Raw genomic sequence first — 16,239 nt, 5'->3', positions numbered from 1 at the left:
CTCACTCATTCATACTCAGTCACTCATTGGCCAGCACACATTCTTCTTTCGCAGGTTGTGCTCTAAATGCGGAACTTGTAAATTTAGCTGTGGAATTCCAAAGGTCTGACGGACAATGTCACACACAGCTACGCAAACACTATTCAGAAGTGTCAGTGATCTTAACGTTTAGTTTACCACCGTTGTTATAAACCCTTTTTTCTTTTTCTTTTTTCAAACTAATAGATTAAATATTTCAGAATAATAGGCCTTAGTATGGTGCAGTTGAGAGTAAGACCGCCAATTGTAATTTCTCAAATGCATTTTTTCTTTCATTTGTTTGGTCTACTTTTTCATATTCTTTTTTTTTTTTTTTTTTTTTTTTTTTTTTTGCTCATGAGCTACTTTAAGAAGAAAATTGGAGATCTCTACCTAATCTTGGATCCATGGCCAACAACATTTCCATCTCATTATCCCAGTTTTGACAGCATTTTTGATTTCATAATTTTTTTTGGACTTTTGGAGTTATTTTTCCTTCTCCAATCTATCTCTAGAAAATTATTAAAACAAGATGGAGTGACCAGTATCATGGTTTTGCAAACAAAAATAATAATTCTTTGACATTTTGTGTCTATCTTTTTCTTTGCCCTATATGTCTAATATAATAGCCCTCACTATACCAAATCCAGCCTCAGTTTTAACTATTTTGTGAGTTGAGCACCCACTTCTCTGTATTTTCTTTTTCTTATAGAGCTGGACTTGTACCTACTGAAAAAGCAGAGAGGGTTAGTTTAGCAGAGAATATAAAGAATTGCTATGAGACCAGTGAATAATCAGAATGAATAATGTTAATATAATAATTAACCAAATTTGAAGCAGTCTCTAGAGTGTTCATAAGGTTTGTCACACCTGTCGTGTCGTAAGGGTCTGTTCTTCTGTTTTTAGCTTGGCTGTCGCTCTGCATATTTTGCCAGCCGTCACTCAAAGGCCATTGCAGAGTGGAGAATAGGCTCTGTTGTTTCTCTGCCTCTTCTTAGTTTGGGCTTTTTATCGATCCTGCCAGTTTTGCATCTCAGTATTTCTCTTTGTCCTCAGGAAAAGTCTCAAGTGAAAGTTTCACCTTTTCCCATATTAATTCAGTCTTTCTGAGTCTTTTTGATTGGTCAACTTCAGGAGGGGAGCTGAGAACCCCTCACCCACTCTCTGTTCTTCTCTCTGCATTCGTGTCTTTGCCCTTTGCCCTCTTGTTGCTTCCACCGGACACTGAAGCCATCTGCAATTTGAACACTCAGAGATCTGCATGAATCAAATTGAACTTTCACATATAAGCTATTAGTTCTTTATCACATTCCACTTTTTAACCTGCATCTTTTCACTATTCCTTTTTATATAAAAAATCTCACTGGTTGACAATAGCATTTCCCCAATTCTATTAGTAAAGCAGTTCTTCATTGCAGGAAAAAGCAAGCTAGTTCTGTTTTTCTATATCAGCAATAACTCTGATGATCTGAGAATAATACAATTGAATAATGTTCCCTATCATAAAATTAGACTTCAATCTTTCTTCTATATTTGCATGCAGTGTTCACAATAATCTAGTATGTTTCTCAACAAACATCAAGGAATTCCTCTTATTATTTACTCTCATCAACTTCTGAAGTATTCATGACTTTTGAAACTTGGTCACTCAATCTTGTTAACCTTCAGCACTGCACCAGTTATTTTTCTCTTAACACAAACTTATTAATCTGCAATGGAATACTTTTTCCACTCTGTCTTCAGGGATAATGAGATACAAATTTTAGACGTCTTCTGATATAATATATAATATATTAAGCACGTGCAATCTTATTTATATTCATCTATTAATATATCATTACATTTATTGATTAAACATAAATCTTATTATGTTAACTTGTTTTATATAATATTCTTTATAGTTAATATCTTGGAACAATTGTTTTCCCTTACTTTTCTTTTTTAATACACACCATTTAACATCCCTTTCATTCACTGGTCATTCACACGTTCTCTGTCCCTTCAAGCAACCAGGGTCAGAGGTCACTTATTTTCAACCACAGGCACAGTCACAGGATCCTACAGGCACACCAACATGATCTCACACACTTTTTTTTTCTCTACTCTGTCAGATCTGAACAATACATTAAAATATTACACTTTTAACTATCCTATTCCATAAACCTCTGTGATTCACTTCCTCAACACAACAGAGTCATATATGATCTTAATTCCCCTGAGCAAACTCTTATTAGAGTAATAAGGTACCCGGAAATTGACTAAATCTGCAATCATGCTCATTTGTATCCTTCAAGGCCCTCTTACAAATGTCTGCAGATCAACCATCTATTTAAGCTAAACTACACCTGTATCAATCAATGCCCACTTACAGGTATAAAACATCAATAACTGATATCCTTATATCAGTACGCTTGTCATCCATCAAGGCCCACTTGACAAGTAAGACAAAACTTCTTCTGTGTTCATGCTATTCTTGTATCCATCAAGGCCCACTTACAAGAACCCACAAATCAATAATTGATATCCTTATCAATAAACTCAAACCCTCTGTGTGCATGCTTTTTGCTCATCATCCTTCAAGGCCCTCTTGATTGAACAAACACAGGACTTTACGTACGTACGTCAAAACTCTTAGCGCTAAATCAGCATCCCTAGTAGTTATAGAATCCACTCAGGATTAAACAAGTACTGGCAAACACTATCGGGAGCTCCCCCACTATTACCAACTACTTGACATTTACAAAGACAATGCATGCAATTATTTCTGATATCAAACATCACTTTTTAAGTTCTTTAAATTTGGAGAAGCTTTTTCTTACCACATCCGGGCCACTGGTGACTAACACATACCTTATTCAAAAGCAAAACTGCTCACCTCAAAGTACAGCGGCCACTGTTGTCTGTGTCAGTCACCAGCGATCCCTTCGTGGCTTCTTCAGCTCCTGAGCCACGTCCCATCTGGGGTCGCCATTTGTTGTGGTTTAATTATTTCTTTTCAGGGAAATGACTTCAGAGATTTTCGATACCAGAAATATTAGACTTTATTAACAAACAAAGCCGAGAGACCCTCCGCAGAAAGAGCCCCTCCCGCAGAAAGACCCCTGCAGAGAGATTGTCCAGCAAACGTATATACCTACATCCTTCTCCCAAATATGGTAATACATTCTATAGGTATTTTGAGAAATAGTTTTGTACCATGTGACTTTACTGAAATAGAATTCTCTGCTGTAACCACACAGCTCTTAGGTTCCAAAGTCACCCAAAGACATACACAGACAGAAAGGAAATAATAGTGTACAAAAAACAGTTAAATTACTTATTTTCTAAATAATAAAATCTTCAACATATGCTAATCCAAGATCAGCATAGACTAATAAGAATAAAGTGCAAGGTGTCTGAAGATCAAGATCCCAGTCATTCAAAGGTGATGTGTCTGAACAAAGTAAGATTATTGTCTGATAGGGACATCTCTGGTACTATCACTCCATCCTCTGTGTCAGCATCAGAATTTTGTTTATGGAAAAGTTGCTCCACTCCTGGAAAATGAGAGAGGAAATTAATTATAATCTAACAATACAAACTACTTTGAACCCCCACATACAGTAACAAGTTGCAGATGTACAATATTTTTTCCAAACAAATTATATAAATGTTTTAAGGGATTTTACAGTACTAGCTTAAATATTTACCTCGGGAGTCATGAAGCATTTATCATATGTAATACTGTTGTGTAACCAGTAGATGGCTGTATACCCCTATAAACATATATCCATGGCTGTGTATTCCCCAGTTGCTGGATGTTTTCAGTCATAATTACTTGCATGTATTAAGGTTTTAATTTGGACATATATTTATTATTAAAGACTTTTAAAGATTAAAAAAAAATCTCAGAAATGTTCATTTGAAGTGCAATTTTTGGCATTATTATTAGTCAAATATTGACACAGAAAAAGCATTTACTCATACTAGCTACATATAATAGCTTTATCTATCAGTCATCTTTATCACACAAAAGTAATCAGAATAAATTATTTCAAAATAATTAAATAATTTTCAAGATACTTCAAAATAATTGAGTGTTTATTATTATGAACTGTGACGTGTTCTGTGGTCAAGTCGTTTCTCTCCTCTTTCAAAAACTCTGCATCGCAAATTAATCAGCAATTGAGAAATTCAGGTTTAAATAGCTTTATTGGCATGGTAAAAAAAAGGCTTTACATTGCCAAAGTTGAATCAGGCAGTGATTGACAGCGCTCTGGTCCAATGGCATCATTGACTGATACAGTACTTTTTGTACTGTAGGCTACAGTACATATACTGTACAGTACTCTAGCACAATGTTGTTTGGGGTGGCTGGGGGGAAATATGATATAATCGAAGACTGTAACCGAATGTAGATAAACAAGTCATGTAATGATTGGGCTAAGTTAAATCAAGACAACACAGCTGTATAATGTTATGGGCTCTCACCTGAAAAAAGCCAGTACTGTATTATAAATAGTATTAGTAGGCTATAGTATTGATTAAAAATAAATAAATCTGACTTACCACGAGTAGGCTATCCAGTAACCTTATAGCGACGATGGCTAATGATAATGATATCATTCGTCTGTACTATTCCTTCTATAAGAAATCATCTAAAAAATATAGTGTAGCAGCAAAAAAATACAGATATAAAATGAAATAGAAAGCTGCGCTTACAGAGGCTCACATCCACACATAAACACAGCACTGACGTCTTCACTTCCAGGTGAAGAAGCTGTCAATCAAAAACTCAGTAGCCAATAAGAGCACACTGCTACTAGCCCCGCCCCCACGAGAGAAATGTGTCAGAACAGCAAACGAAAACTCTGGGAGCGTAAACGAAAAATACAGAAGCGTAAATGAAATCTCTGGAAGCGCATTTGTAAGTTCAGATCAGCGAACGAAATATGAGAAATTGTTAGCAAAACATGCAGTGTATTAAAAACGAAGTAAAAAAATTTGCCTGCGATTTATTCTTTTTCAGTTTCAAAGATATTTTATTCAGTTTCAATTTATATTTTCATTAGTTTCTTGAAAAGTTACGTTCATTATTATTGGATCAAAATTAATTCCATAGGAGTCCATAAAACAAATAACAGCTTAACATCCAACAGACTCCTCTCTGAACACCTCCCTCTCTCTCTTTCAAACACAGTTTACTTACAACATTAAACTTTGTTACATTTCTCCTCTCTCTCACACACACTCACTCTCACTCTCTCTCTCTCTCTCTCTCTCTCTCTCTCTCTCTCTCTCTCTCTCTCTCTCTCTCTCTCTCTCTCTCTCTCTCTCTCACACACACACACACACACACACACACACACACACACACACACACACACACTCACTCATCGTTAGGAAAGATTAGATGAATGTGATCATTTATATTTGGGCCTTTTTTGGGCCTGAAATCGCTGATAAAACCTTATGGCTACTTTAGCTATTATTACATTAGCTAACTACCAACTAACCAGATAACATTAACAAATTGACAAGCACTTACTGGGCAGAATGGCTGTTAATGTTGCATGCCTTGCAAAGCGCTGTTCGTCTTTTGCCATCTTGTGAACAATTCTTGAAGCCGAAAGCGATGACCCTCGGTACCCCTCCGGCTGACATGTTGATGTGATATCTGATCTAAGTGGGCGTGGTGTGCGTAAGGTACGAGAGGGCATGACTGATGATAGTTTCATGATCCAGTCATGACAACGCTATTCTCAGCCTGCGCTCCAGCTGGGTAATCAACTTGATTTTTAAAAATAATTTCTATATTTTATATTCAAACTGAAAACATGATGTGATTAACACTCAAGTCATTCAAGTCATCGTGTCTCAAGTCATGTCAAGTCCCGAGTCTTTAACTTCCAAGTCCGAGTCAAGTCTCAAGTATTTTATTTTTTGTCAAGTCAAGTCACAAGTCATAAAAATAGCGACTCGAGTCCAAGTCACCAAGTCACAAGTCCCCATGTCTGCCTCCAGCTGTTCCAGGAAGAGCTCCAGGAACTCCTCAGGTACGTGCAGAACCTCCTCAAAGTGCTGCAGGATGTAGTGCTGTGCTTTACAGCGGAGCTTTGAGCAGGAGGAAAAGTCCTCTGTCAACTTGCAGATGCCAATGCAGTTTCCTATATTAAATTTGAAATGCTGGGTAAAACTTCATTCATAGCCACTTCCAGAATAAAATTTCAAGAATGTGTTTGCCTAGATATCATAGTTACATTCTTTTTTCTGGCAATACACTCATTCATTTTCATGCATTTATATATTTGGACTTAGGCAGTTTCAACCGTATAATGTTGGCAGTGGAAATGATGTATATAATTATAATCATTTCTAGGTAATTTGCACACAATTGCAGTTCAAATGCTTCTTCTCACCTAAAGTAGGAGCTGCAGCCACACATGATGATCTTGTGCACTTGAAATTCTCTGTCATTTGACTTGATGATCAAGTCAGTGTGTTCGCCCAGTAAACGTGCTTCATCAAACACGTCAAAGGCTGTTGCTCTTATGTTCTCCATGTTCTCTCAGGACTGTAAATGTATTCAGTCTTCTCTCCTCAAACTCTGATTAAAGTCTCCTCAGGATTGTGTCTTTGTGGGACTTTTGCTCTGGAGAGTTCTATAGAATGTCTCTGTGACATCATAGTTGTAGAGCTTCAATATATCTTTTCAGTTTGTGTCTTGGCCACATAATTATTAAAGAGTTTTGTTTTATCGATTCCTTTTGAATGAAACATCTTCACAGTAACAAAGATATTAAATTCAGAATTACTGCCATTATAAGTAAAATTACAAATAAATGGGCAAGCTGATTTTTTTTTTTCTTCTTTTTTTTTTTTTTTACAATATTTACAACTGGAAAAATTCAACAAACAAGACTTTGAACAGTCACTAAGACACTACGGCTGTATCTGAAATTGTCCCTTATACTGGACCAGCAGTTCTCAACTGGTTTGGCCATGGGACCCACATTTTCCCATGGACATTAATATTATTATTGTTGTTTTTTTTTAGGAATTTGACCGAATATATATGGTATTATCACGATATTGAAATGAGCGTTTTCAAACAATAAGAGGTTTTATATTTTTTTTCTTAAAACAAAACAAACTAAATTATATTTCAATCCAATAAAGTAATACACACAAAAACTACATAAAGTAAACAAATGTTTTAAACTGATTCAAGTGTTATAAAGAATTATAAACAACAATAGGTAACACTTTACAATAAGGTAAAGTCAGTTAATGCATTAACCAACATTAACATTGAGCAAAAGCTACATCTGTTACCATAGTTATTCTTTGTTAACATTAGTTTAAAAAAAAAATACAACTGATCATTGTTAGTTCATGTTAGCTCAGGTCCATTAAATCCTTCTGAATTTAATAATGTGTTATTAAATGTTGAAATGAACATTAACCAAGATTAATAACTGCTTTAGGAGTATTGACCATTGTCAGTTTATGTTAACTATAGTGCATTAACTAATAAAGCCTTATTGTAAAGTGTTACCTGTTACAGAATGCAGATCCAGACACAAAGAAATACATTGAAATGTGAGCTTTATTAACAGCACTGAGCAGAATGGAGAATACGGATGAGTATGCAGTTCAAATAGACTTTGAAGAATGAGTAAAGCTTAGTAACGAAGACCTTCCTTGTTTTACAGGTGCAGGAGATCATGGATAGTTGGACGGATGGCTGGATGGATGCACACACCTCTTCGTGTTTGGTGAGTATGCAGGATGATGACAGGAGAACACAGGAGAGGAATACACTGGAGTACCAACGCTGGAGAACAGGTAAGCACTTCATAGAAACAAGACCAGACAATGATGTGAGACGAGGTGTGTGCTTTTGTAGCTGGCTTGATGATGGTGCAGATGAAGTGCAGGTGTGAGTGTTCAGTACTCTGGTGAAGGTGTGCTGTGTGAAATTGAATGGCTGATGTGACAGCCTGGCAGATCCGTGACAATTACCCAACAATAATAAAGAATCAGAACATTTGCAATCAATGTGTAGGGCAGGGGTTCTCAACTCTGGTCCTCGAGGTCTATTTTCCTGCAGAGTTTAGCAGCAACCTTGATCAAACTCACCTGCTTATTGATCTTATGGGGAAATTTTTTTGGTCCCCACAAGGAAAACAGCTTGTAAATCATACATAATGCAGAACATTTTCTGTAATGGGAGGTTTCAGATTAGGGGATATAATTTGTACAGTAAAACAAATCATTATTTCTATGGAAAATCCCCATAAAACATGAAGGGTGTGTGTGTGTGTGTGTGTGTGTGTGTGTGTGTGTGTGTGTGTGTGTGTGTGTGTGTGTGTGTGTGTGTGTGTGTGTGTGTGTGTGTGTGTGTGTGTGTGTGTGTGTGTGTGTGTGTGTGTGTGTGTGTGTACCTGTGTGTGTGAGTGAATTAGTCTACTACAAACTTCCTTAACAGTATTTATGCTTACAGGGCACCTATTATGACCATTTTCACAAAAAATAAGTCTCTGATGTCCCCAGAGTATGTATGTGAAGTTTTAGCTCAAACTACCCAACAGATATTTTTTTTACAGCATGTTTAAATTGTCATTTTTTGGGGGCTCAGAAAAACACACCATTTTAGTGTGTATCCCTTTAAATGCAAATGAGCTGCTGCTGCCGCCCAAAGGGTGGAGCCTTACGAGCTCGCGCTCAGAGCCAGGACAATCTCATCTGATAATATCAAAACAGAAACTCTCATTAGTGGTGTTCATTTCGACTCGGAGTCGGACAATAATGCCCACAGAGCCAGAGAATATATACTGTATGGAGATTGAACAGGTATAGTTTAGCTTAATTATGGTTATAACTTATTTGTCATCTGCTTTTATCCACTATTAATACAAGCCTGCTGTAGCAGACCTCGTCCGAATGATGACCAAAATATACTGATGAGTTCGATTAAGTTTATTGTACATCACACAAAAGATGAAGCGTTAGTTTTACTCCAGAAAATCACTGTAAGAGCAGCTAAATAAAAACAGTATAAGATGTGAGCATTTAAGTCTTATCCAAAACTCTCTCTCTCCCTTTCATTAGCATGGAACATACACAGCGAAGTACACAAAACACTCGTTACAACTAACAGTAAACAAATATATACACACCTTTTCAGTCTGTGCTTAAAGGTGAACTAAGTAACTTTTTTAATTTAACCGAACAGCTTCGGAGTCATTGGAATAGTTATATGACTTATTTCGGGTTGAATGGTGGTCGTCTCGCACTCCCCAAGCGCCTGTGAGCCGAAAAACCACCCTTGCAACTTTGGGCCGGCGGGCATGTATCGCTTGATATCAGGTCTCGCCTTGTAACGAATTGCTTTATGGCACTGCACTGTGCACACGTACACGTAGAAAAAGGTAACGTTAGATACTGAGTTCTTCACACTTTCGTCATGGCTGAACCGGTAAAAAAGAAGTAGAAAGCTAGGAAAGGTTTGTCGGAGGACCAAAGAAAGAGGAAATGGCAGACTGACCGAGCAAGGAGTCAGACTCGAGTAAATATCGTTCTTGTTGATGGACTAGTAGACATCTTCAGAGCTTATCTGTGCCTGTTCGATGTCCAACGCTTTGTAACGCGTTGTGGCAGGAGGAGAAATAGGGATAGCTCACAGATGAAGTTATTACAAAGGCCAGACAGACTCACGGAGGCGATTGGCATCTCACAACTTGCACTTTATTCCCCAATCGAACTCGTGTAACTGTTTGTCACCCATTCTACCGTCCACAGCTTTACTTGATAAACAAAAGTAAGATAAGAATGAGCATCAAACTGAAATAACCCGCATACATGGGGGTGTTCGAGGTGCACATACAATACAGACTGCCGACAGTTCAACAGGGCGCGCGCAGCTCTTAAAGGGGCCACACCTTATTTCCACTCATTACAGCCTCCATCCTACTGAACAGGTACCGGTATAGAGGGCGGAAGGGATCAGGCCGTGAGTGCAGAGACGGCTCTGCACGAGTGGCGACAGTAATATTAAATACAAGTACTCCACAGCGACTCTAGGGGTCGCTGTTTGACAAAAACGGAAAGCTGCATAGTGTGCCTTTAATAAAGTGAAAGTGAAAGTGACACATGACGGCGCTTGTCTGAAGTTTTAAATCATTGGTTACCCGTAAGCCAATCACATAATGTTTGGTTATGACGTGTGTTATGCGCTGGCTCAGCCGCATCGAACTTCCACTGTAAACACATGTATGATGTGAAAACAAAACCATCGAGCGAAATACCGGAGTGAACATGGCTGTGAACGACTTTTGCAGATTATGTGAAGTAAATCTCCGCATCCACGGTACAATCAGCGTCTATGTCACGGCTCTCAGCCCGCCCTCTGTTCGTTGATTGGCCGGCTGTTTTGAGGCCGGAGGAAAACTGAGAGATAGGTCGCTATCTCAGACTGAGTACAGAAGCGAACTGAAATTGAGCGGAAGTACGAAGTCTGACGTAGTCAGGCTAGTCTACAGCTGCTCAAGCGTCGAAACAATGGCGGACTGTGTCCCGCTCATAGACAGTATAAGAAATGGACAGAGTCATCTCATTGGAACTCAATTGAGGCAAGTGAAGCCCGTTTTCAGCGATTTTTTAGGACTTCCGTTCCTGACGCGCAGACTCAAACTGAGCTTGACGACGTAGATGTGACGTGAGCAACCCGTCTGTCTTCTAGTGGCTGTGGCATGAGAAATCTGAATCATTCCCTTCCGAATCTTGCAGAGACGGAGATCGTGAGTAGGAGGTGTCCATGAGCTAGGAGCAGGAGAAACTTTTGCTAGGTATTCTGATTAATTATTTTGTCATTTTGCCTCCACGTCTCCCCGATTGCCCGCGAGCTTCTCCTCCCGTCAATACGGTAATCTCTCTACTGTGCGACAGAGAGTCACGTGGTTATGACGCAATCGTTAGCCTACTTTTACAAAAACTGTTTTTATGGGGCCATAACGTAAGCTACAAGGTAATGGAGCATTTTATACATTGTCGTGTTTCTTTAGAAATAAATAATGGACAAATGGAGTCTTTAAACGCCTCAGATGTAAAGTTATTCGCTGTCAAAGTGACGCCAAAATGAATGGGAGTCAATGGGATGCTAACAGCAGGTGAAGTTCTGCTACAAGATGGTGGCACGCGGCCGGCTTCAACTTCCGGTCGACTTCCTTCCCGCTTGGTCCCGCTCCCTCAGGGCGGGTCTATGCTCAAACTGCAGTGTCAATCAACAGTCGTGGGAGGGGCCTGTGCAAAGTGACGTCACATTGCCGCGAATCTGAGAACGGCTTGTTCTGAGACAGTGCTTATGATTTATTGGGATTATAAAAAAAGCACTGGGTGGATTTTTATCATTATAGGGTGGTTGTGTACACACACTGCCAACACACATTTATGTTGGCATAACGTTGGCTGTCTTGCGCAGTCTACCCTCGTCGGACAGGTAATACAAGGTGCAGGCGACAGGGAACCGCATGACGGTCGTCTCAGCCTCGATGTAGGGACGCAGCAATTCGGAGAGTGACAGCAGCGATGACCTTGACATCCTAAAATGTTCATGCCACTCATCCGGGACAACCACTTCATTTTCGAAGTTCTCCCACCAGACAGCAGTTCGCCCAGGTCGGACCCAAAACCGGCGACGCTGGCGGTGACGCGGACTGGTTCTTTTGTGTTGGAGGGAGGAGAAGTTGTTGCAAAATTGCTGACCTCCGAGCACTCATTCGTCTCTGCTCCTCGACATAATGGAGCAGCTGTATTTGCAAATGCAAACACATGAAAAGAGTTTGCACCAACATAAATGTGACTGCTACTCTGAACGCTTCCATGATCACCAAAGCCAAATGAAAATGTAAACATAGGTCGCACTTTTGGCGTAGGTGCGAGCTCTGGCACACTGTGACGTTGGCTGCCTAAACATCCGTTTGTCTCAGTTTACATGCAAACGAAGATTTTCAAAATCTCCACTCTGGCCGGAGTTTTTAGAAAGAATCGGTTTCAGAGGCGAATTCTCCGTTTGCGTGTAAACGAAGGGCGCAAACGAAGGGAAACGTCTCCGTTTTTCAAAATAACCATGTACGTGTAAACTGGGCCCAAGGCAACACTTAAAAATGTCTTGTGTGGACACCAAGCGGGAAGGAAGTCGACCGGAAGTTGAAGCCGGCCGCGTGCCACCATCTTGTAGCAGAACTTCACCTGCTGTTAGCATCCCATTGACTCCCATTCATTTTGGCGTCACTTTGACAGCGAATAACTTCACATCTGAGGCATTTAAAGACTCCATTTGTCCATTATTTATTTCTAAAGAAACACAACAATGTATAAAATGCGCCATTACCTTGTAGCTTATGTTATGGCCTCGTAGAAGCAGTTTTTGTAAAAGTAGGCTAAAGATTGCGTCATAACCACGCGACTCTCTGTCGCACAGTAGAGAGATTACCGTATGGAGAAGGAGGAGAGGAGAAGCTCGCGGGCAATCGGGAGGATATGGAGGCAAAATGACAAAATAATGAATCAGAATACCTAGCAAAAGTTTCTCCTGCTCCTAGCTCGTGGATACCTCCTACTCACGCTCTCCGTCTCTGCAAGATTCGGAAGGGAATGATTCAGATTTCTCATGCCACAGCCACTAGAAGACAGACGGGTTGCTCACGTCACATCTACGTCGTCAAGCTCGGTTTGAGTCTGCGCGTCAGGAACGGAAGTCCAAAAAAATCGCTAAAAATGGGCTTCACTTGTCTCAATTGAGTTCCAATGAGATGGCTCTGTCCACTTCTTATACTGTCTATGGTGGACACCCCTCATGGGTGAGCAGTTGCTCATTATCATTTAAAGAGACATGCACCGAAACGGGTCGCTGTGAACAGAGCTGTTTTGGAGGAGGTAAAAAGGGTGTTGTTTTACACACCCATTGAGGAATTTTAGTATACGTTACACACTTTACATGAAGACCCTAAAGAATCATACCAACTTGTGGAAAATGGGCATCCGATGACCCCTTTAAGAGAGCAAACATACATCTGCATTGCCCTTCATTCATGCTATTTGAAATCTTTTTTCATATTACTTTATCTCTGTCATATTACTTTCTATATCAGTCATTTTTTTCTTTACATTATTTTTCTCAAATTTTACTGTATGTTTTGTGCTGTGTTGTACAAATATGTCTCAATTTGAAGGTGTTTAACGTCACGGGATGATGTTGTGAAGCAGTAATTTCCCATTGTCTTCATGAACACTTGTTGAATTTGTGCTGGTCAGATGAAGTCCGACTGAGCATTGAGAAGTAATTAAGATTATTCTACAAACACTTTTAGTGTCCTGGTCCTTCTCCTTCTCCTGTCCCGGTCTTTTGGGCTGAGCGAAGTTTTAACAAAGTGTTGACTGTTTGTTTTGAACATCAGGAGTGAGAGAGAGCTTCAGCACAACCAGATCTAGCCTAGTTTTCCTGCAGATTAAAGTCTGACATTTCTGACATTAAACATCATGATCTTTAATGTAGTTGAGTATGGTAAGTATGCTTATAGCAACGGGTTTTTGTACATTTTAATGTAAAAGACAGTTTATACTTAATTGGTTTTCAGTCTTTATTCAGGAAATTTGTCAGTAAATATAGATTTTGTAACAGACTAAATAGACTCTTTAGACTGGATGTTGCTTTAAGTCTATAACGGTGTCTTGATGCTCGTAACGGTTCAGAGGTGAAGTGAACTGTACATTTTCATTTTTTAAGATGACATTTTTTGAAGAGTTTGTATATAAACAAATCGGTAGTGTTTAAGCACATTTCAGTTGACTACATTTTAATTTTGTATTTGTATTTCAACATGCGTATGTCAAGCATCTGTTGATTGAACTATTCCATGCTGAGAAAAAAAAAACATTTTTTTTTTTTTTTTTTTTTTTTGTGCTTTAAATGCAAATAATTGTATGTATCTTTTGGCAGTTAAGTATTTTATGTTAGCAGCGTCAGTATAAAATTGCTTAGTAACTAATTCAACAACTATTCCTATTATCATATAACATGTAACAAATAAAATGATAAACAATAAACTGTTTTTTGTCATTTGTAATTGACAGAATCTTCACACTAGATTTCTAAATGTTGGACTAAATAAAACTTCTCAGTTGAATGAACTATGAAACTAGTTGAGCAAACATGTTTTAAAATTGAAGTCAATGGGCCAACTAAAAAAATAATATGTATTCTTTTTGATAATATTCAGTGTTGAAATTGACGATGGTGAATGAATACAAACCAATAATATTTTATATTAACTACTAACAAATTATCTTTTTATTTGTGCATAATTTGAGAAAAACAGCAGAATAAAAATATTTTATATGTGAAATGTACCTGGTTTTTATGTATACTGTTCACCTCATTTCATTTTGTTGGCTCTTTGGTAACTGGAAACAGTAACTTTTTAAGAAATCATTTTCACTTGATAAATAGGCTATTCAAATGTTATATATTTATTTATTTTAGGTTTATCATAGTTTTACAATGAATTTTCATAGTTTTAGATTGAAAGTCTAGAGCTGGCAGGGTAAATCAAAATCTATATATAAAAGTAATTTAAAACATTCACACGTGATAAAAAAAAAAAAAAAGGTTCATGTAATTGTTTGAATCAACAACTAGAACATTTAAATAATAACCATTTCCATCCTCAGGAGTTCTGGCGCGGCCTTTGTGACGTCATAAGCACTCAGTCAAGAGTTCGGTGAGTGAATGCAGTGTGGAGAAGTGAATCTGCTGCATCGCGTGACATCAGAGGTAGGAACAACTATATTTACATTATTTCGCCATTAGATGGCGGCAAAGACTGTCTTTATGAGACAGTCTGTCAGACGCAAATGACTAGGGTGTCAGGGCACGGGAAAACCCCTTAACTGTTAAAAGTTCAAGATATTGCAGCGGACATTCAAACTGATTTTTATTATGAATATATGACTATATCTACTGTAAATGCAGGTACTCTCGTAATACTCTACTCTATAAGCTTCAATGAACAATATCAATGAGAAGTTTATGTTTATGTTGCTAAGATGGTTGCTAGGGGTGTTGTGCAGTGAAATGTTGAACCATTGAAGCGATCATTGCCGTGTTTTATCTGGAAAAAACCCCACTAACGTTAATCAGAACCAAGGACTGGAACTACCCGTTTTATATAGATAAATATACTGCAGATAATGGCTTTATTGGTAAATGATGTTGTTAAGCATTTATAATTGCAGGATGTTTTTTCGTTGCTATATTTTCGTCTTGATAATTTCTCTTGTTTTAGTAAAAAAAAAAAGTATTTATTAAATGTTTACAATTTTCAAAACTCTTAGCTAAAAAAATCCAAACTGATCACACTTGTAACCCAGCTAGTCATTCTTTCAAAACCTGATCCATGCTTTCATTAGTTATGCACATTTTCAGTCCACATAATCAATGTTTCAAAACACAAGATGATTGTAATATGTAACGGAACATTTGGTTTAATCACCAAAACACACATGACCTTCTTTCAGTTTAGTACTTTTAAAGGAATAGTAAACACCAAACAAATAGTTCATGGCCCTGTATGAGTTTCTTTCTCCTGCTGAACACAAAATAAGATATTTTGAAGAGTATCGGTAACCAAACAGTTGATGGACCCCATTGACCTCCATAGTATGGGGGTAAAAAATATGATGGATGTCAGTGGGGTCAATCAACTGTTTGGTTACCGATACTCTTCAAAATATCTTATGTTGTGTTCAGCAGGACAGAGAAACCCTACAGGATTGGAACAACTTGAGGGTGAGTAAATGATGACAGGATTTTCACAGAGATGGGACCAAGTCACACATGTGTAAGTCTCAAGTAAGTGTCAAGTCTTAACCTTCAAGTCTCAAGTTAGTCCCAAGTATTTTTTTCTTGGTCAAGTCACAGGCTATGTCAAGTCAAGTCAAGTCCTGTAGTAGGTCAAGTCAAGTCAAGTCACCTTATTATTGTAATTTTACCTGCAGAATCTGATCTTAATAAAGTGAAAAGACAAGATATAAGTAGCCTAACTGTCAGTAAATTACAATAATTTGGATTTGCATTGTAAATACTCATTAAAATTGAAAATATATTTTAACAATCATCAACCATTTCAATTGTGACTTATACAACCAGTTAAATTAATGTAATTGAAAATATGAATTAAA

General features: G+C 38.1%; 1 long non-coding RNA gene across 1 annotated transcript; it reads right to left on the bottom strand.

Moving 5' to 3' along the window:
* Window positions 1-3,371: 3,371 nt before the first annotated feature.
* Window positions 3,372-4,758, bottom strand: LOC309491629. Its single transcript, XR_014203222.1, has 3 exons — window positions 4,720-4,758; window positions 4,567-4,641; window positions 3,372-3,554 (listed from the first exon to the last, which is right to left on the bottom strand). It is a non-coding gene; the product is annotated as an uncharacterized lncRNA (long non-coding RNA).
* Window positions 4,759-16,239: the final 11,481 nt, after the last annotated feature.

Source organism: Leuciscus leuciscus (genome assembly GCF_965113295.1).
Source record: "Leuciscus leuciscus genome assembly, contig: HAP1_SCAFFOLD_390, whole genome shotgun sequence".
In the NCBI taxonomy this organism is placed as follows: domain Eukaryota; kingdom Metazoa; phylum Chordata; class Actinopteri; order Cypriniformes; family Leuciscidae; genus Leuciscus; species Leuciscus leuciscus.
The sequence above is the reverse complement of the archived record's forward strand: the minus strand, read 5'-3'. Positions and strand labels throughout refer to the sequence as shown.